The following is a 6,000-nucleotide window of genomic DNA, read 5'->3' on the forward strand; positions in this document are numbered from 1 at the left end:
AGTAAAGAATTATTATTATCATTTTTGTTATTATAATATTTTAAAACAAGATTAATTACGCAAGTAATAAAAGGATAAATTAATGTAACGAATTAAAATATATCGTGTAACTTTAATATTATTACTTCGTAACTTTTTAAAAATAAAAATTAAAATGTTTATTTAATATTTTCCTTATTAATTAATGTTATTACCGCATCACGGTGATTTGTAGTTGTGATTTTTAATTTATATTCCTTATTTATATGTTAATTTATATTTTTTTAAAGTTAATATAAAGATTTAATATTATTTCTTTTATATATATTTCTTTTTTCTTAATAAAGTTAATACGAGATTACACAATTTATACTTATTTATTACTTTAAATATATATAACTTAATATAAATATTAAATAAAGTTATTTAATTTATAAATTAAATTATTTTCGCTTTAAGGTTTAATTGACGTTTTATTTTAATAGACATATTATTAATGAAAGAAAGTGTAAGAAAAGATTGTTTTAAAAGAATAAATAAATTATTATAAACGTTAAAAGTTAAGATTTTATATTGGTATTAATTTACGTTAATATTTCTTACGTTATTAAAAACATAACTTATATCGCAAATTAATTTCATACATTAAATATTTTACATTGAAATTATTTTATATTAATATTATTAACATTATTAAAAACAAAGCTTATGTTATTATATAAGTTAACGAAATTTTTAAACAATAAGCTTTTATAATAACTTTAACCTTTATTTAATTATCCTTTAATATCAACAAAACTTATATTATATTATAAATTAACAATAATATTAAATATATATAAGTTTTACGTTAAAGATTATATATACTTAATTAACTTATAACATTAAAAGCCAAGCTTAAACCAACATATATATTAATATAAGCTTGAAAACTTAAGGTTTCACAATGGTTTTAACCTGTATATAATAAGTTTTAAACATTAAAAAGGTGGCTTAAACCATCATATAAGTTAGTAATAATTTTTAAGATTAAGACCTTATAATAACAATAACTCATACTTAATTAACCTTAAATATTAAAAAGGGGACTTAAACCATTATATAAATCAATAATGGTTTTTAAAGTTAAAACTTTATAATAAAGCTTACTTGTAATTAATTAACTTATATTATTAAAAAGTAATTAATAAAACTAAATATTTTTAAAAGATATTTTATATTAAAATTAATTTATTATATATAATAATAATATGCGATTAAAAATTAAATGTAAATCTTTACGTTAAGGTTAAATTGCATTTTTTTAAAACTAACCACTTCGACTTTATTATATAACAGTATCTTTTATAATATTTCGTTATATATTTCTTATTAATTTTATTTAAGTATTAGCTTTTTTCTTTACTAGTTTTATTTTATTATCGTTTATTAAAACTTTACATAAAAATTAAAATGCCTTTTGTTTCGTTATAATTTTATATGTAATATTATATTAAAATTAAATTAACTTACCGAATATCACTATAACAGATTACGTAAATGTATGATAAGTAATAATAATCCAATTAATTACTTTAAATTTAAAAATAAAATATAAATATTTGGTAATGTTAAGATAATCTTTAACAAAATTAATAATAAATAACCGACATTTTTTTTTAATATAAGATTTTTTAAACCAATAACGGAGCAAAACTAATAAAACGATAGCTTTATGTAAATAATTTATAATTTTTTAAAAATCCAAATGTTTTTTCGGACTTTAAAATTGCAGTTACTTTGATAACATTATAAAAGATTGGTATACCAAGTAAATCTTAATAAAAGCAGCGTTAATAAAAATAGATTATAATTTTTTAAAAAATATAAAATGGATTATGCGAGATAATTTTTAACATTTTAAATATATAACATTTATAAGACAAATTTTAATAAAATTAAACGTTAAAAAAATAAATTTATATTTTACATTAAGTCGTTATTTAAATAAATACCAAAGTTTATAAAAACCGCGCACCGAATAATTATTATTAATAACAAATAAAAATCCTTTATATTATTTTTAAGTTGCGTATAATAACATCTTTAATATATAATATCAAATTTTAAATTATTACAATAATCTTTCGTAATAACATAATATTAACAAAGAAAATTTACTTAATAATTAAAACATCCCAATAATTTTTATTATTATGACATGTTTTTAACAATACATTAAATATATAAATAAACAAAGAATTTCTTTCCATTTACAACCACTTCTCGTTTTAAATTAAGATTTTAGATATAAAATAAAGCTTTAAATATATCCGCTATTTTAACCTTATACGGTCTAAAAATAAATAACAATATGTTTTGCTTTTACAACCGCCGGCTTTTTATAAAGAATTCGCTAATTAAATAAACGCTTATAATATTATAATACATAATTTTATATAAATTAAACGCATCCACAAATACCTGGAATAATAGTGAAAAAACCTCATAAAATGCAAAGTTTTTAATAAAATAATTTTTTTCGTATATTTTCAACTTTAACTCTTTTTTATATAATAATATCATTTTTATCACGTAACATTTATAGTATTTAACGTTAAAAATGTAACAGATTCCATATATAAAAAAAAAAATACTAACCGAATAAATCTATTGCTTGGATTATAATGGTAATCGATGGTCATAAATTAAATTTATTATATTACGTTATTCGGATGAAGTGTGAACCTTTTATCTTCCATTAAAATTAACTTAATACATCCTTACGTTAATTATAAAACATACATTGCTATTAAAAGTGTATAAAGAATTGGTAGCATATTTTATCGTTTAAATACTTTTTAAACAAAAAGAATAAGTTTTTTAATGGATTGAGATGCCTTAACTTATTCCGTAAAATTAAAGTTATAATACGTAATCCTTTTAATATAACTTATTTTACATTTGAAACCAATAATAAAATAATTACCATCCAAACATTTATAACGTATAAAATTTAATAAAAAAATAAAACTTCCATTTAAATATTAAAAATATTAGCTAAAAATATTATAAATTAATTCACCCCACCAACGCATTTTTTAAAGGTTTTTTACCGGTCCGTTTATGAAGTACGTTATGTTACGATAAATATTGTTAGATATTTCCGGTGACGATAATAAAGCCGCAATAATATTTAATAAATCAAATATTAACATATTTTTTTTTTAATTTTATTTACGATAATAAAACAGTGTTATCGAACTTAACATTTATTTTATAAAGCTTTTTTAAAGGGAGATTTTATATTAAATTCGCTTTTAAAATATCTTTTTAAATTGGTATATCTTTTACTTCCATTAAACTTTAAGTAAGTTAAAATATTTTAATTAATTAAATATATATTCGACATAAAATGTAATGTTTTTCTTTTTATACAATTAATAGCATATGAAATAACAATATAATATAAATCTTTAAATTATAAATAATCTTTTTAATTTTATTTATTAATTATAAAACCGGCATATATTTTATATAAGATATATTATTATAAGCCGAAAAAATATCTTCGTTAAATTTTATATTATTAAAGACATTTTTTTCGTAATCATCCTCATTAATCTCGATTAAATTTTTACTTAATATTTTATTACTTATTAATTTCACAATTAATTTATAATTAATATCGTTTTTACATTAAACTATATTTATAAGTATGCTTCGAGTAATTACTAAAATATTACATGTTAATATTACATTAACTTTAATTTCACTATTATTAAGCGAAATATTATCAAATAATCCTAGTAAAATATCGTTGGATACATTTAAAAATACATTATTAAAATTAATTTCAAAGTTATTATAAACTTACCATTTAATAATTATACGTTTAATGTACTTACTCGCAAACTTATTATTTACAGTTATTTAAAGATTATTATTAATAGATAATTTAAATAAACCGTTAAAAAACCTAAAGATATTATAGTTATTAACGTAAAGTTAATGTTATTTAAGGTTAAATAAAAGTTTAATAAAAATAACCTTCTTTTTTATAATAATAAAATTAAATTTCATATATGTTAATTTATTTTTATAGTTAAAATTAAATAAAATTATATTAACACTTTTTATTAAAAAAAATATCGTTGATTTTAAGAAAAAGCATAATTAAAAAAATTAACTAATTAATTTTAAATGGAATTTTATTATGAATTAATTTTTAAACAAAATTTAAGATTTTATTAAAATATTATTTTTATTAAAATTTAATTTTTTTCGGTTAAACATAATAATATATTATATTTTCCGAAATATAAATTAATTAAAAGAATTTATTTAATATATTTATTTTATAATAAAATTACGATTAAAGAATAACTTTGTAACATAAAAGCATCGTAGTTTGTAAAACTTCTTGGTAAGTTTATTGTAAAATTCAATATAATAAAAATTACTTACTTATTTTAATAATAATATATGAAGATTATAATTGTTAAGATTACCGAGTTTAATAATAATGATAATTTTACAATCGATTAGGATATTAATAAGATTTAACGTATATTAAAAAAAAAGTTTAACGCGAATAATTTTATGTAAATATTCGATTAAGTTAAGCTTATTGTTAACATACCGGATTTAATTGAAAAATTTTAAAATTAATACTTAAGTATGTTTTAACTGTTAAGTGTAAAGCTTTGTTTTTTAACTATTTAATATAATAATTTTTATTAAACTTGTAATTTATATTAAACTTTATTTAAACTACTTAAATGATTTTAAGCGTTTTACCGAGCATTTATTTAACCTTACAAACTTGTTATATCGTTTCGATATTATTTTTAATATTTTATAGTAATAATTTATAAGATTATCACGTAATAATATTAAATTAATTCGTAAGATATACGATTTTACTTTTAAGAAAAAGAAGTAAAATAAGAATGTTATAAATTATACGATTGATTTAAATGTTTTTATATTTAAAAAATGTAAAATTATAATAATAAATTAATTTACAATTCTAACGATATAATAGATAAACATATTATATTTTACTTTATATTAACGAATAAAATTAAAGGGAACTTTATTAAAATATAAAATTAAAATGGAATTATATAACTTAAATTTCATATCCGTATTAATAAAAGTTTAATATATAAATGGGATATTACATTATCACTTCTTACCAACTAACATTAATAAAATTTATAATAGTTTAATATTGGTATGTTCATAATTACCACATATGCTTAAGATTGAAATGGGAATAATGGCATTATATTATAATATATATTAACAAGGCGTAAAAGAAACAAATAAATTTATATTAATAAATAATAAATTTATTATTAAAATTATTAATATCATTAATTACAAACATTACCTTTTTATAATTTTAATAAATATAATATTTAATATAAAAAATACCTAAGTTATATTAAATCAATGATAATTTTATATTAACATTACATTAAAGTTATACTTTAAATTTACATATTATTTTAATCGTTAATATAAATGGTTAAATATAGTTATTTTTATAATAAAGTTTTTTTATACTTACATTATTATAAATACGATTTAAATTTCTTATATATTTACATTATATCGGATATATAATATATTTTTTATTTCTTAATAAGGTTATTGGTTAAATAATGTTATTAATATTATATTATTATTACGTTTTATGTTAAATAATTTAATTATATAATATAATTTTTAGGTTTTAATGGAGTTTATATTTAAACGTTTAATAAACTTTTATTTTACTTATAAACATATTTAAAATTATTATTAACTTTTAATATTTAAATATTATTTATATTGATATAAAATTAAATCTTATTTTTTTCTTTATAAATATAAACGTTTAATTTATAAATAAAAATAAGATTTAATCGCCTTTATTATTTACACTTTTACCGTACTTTTCTTTTCATAACTTCGTAATTATAAGATATTATTATCGTTAACATTACCATCCGTATTTTTTATTCCGATTTTAGTTTTAATTATAACATTTTT

Source organism: Daldinia decipiens (genome assembly GCF_022478715.1).
Source record: "Daldinia decipiens strain CBS 113046 unplaced genomic scaffold F4813scaffold_15, whole genome shotgun sequence".
Taxonomy (NCBI): domain Eukaryota; kingdom Fungi; phylum Ascomycota; class Sordariomycetes; order Xylariales; family Hypoxylaceae; genus Daldinia; species Daldinia decipiens.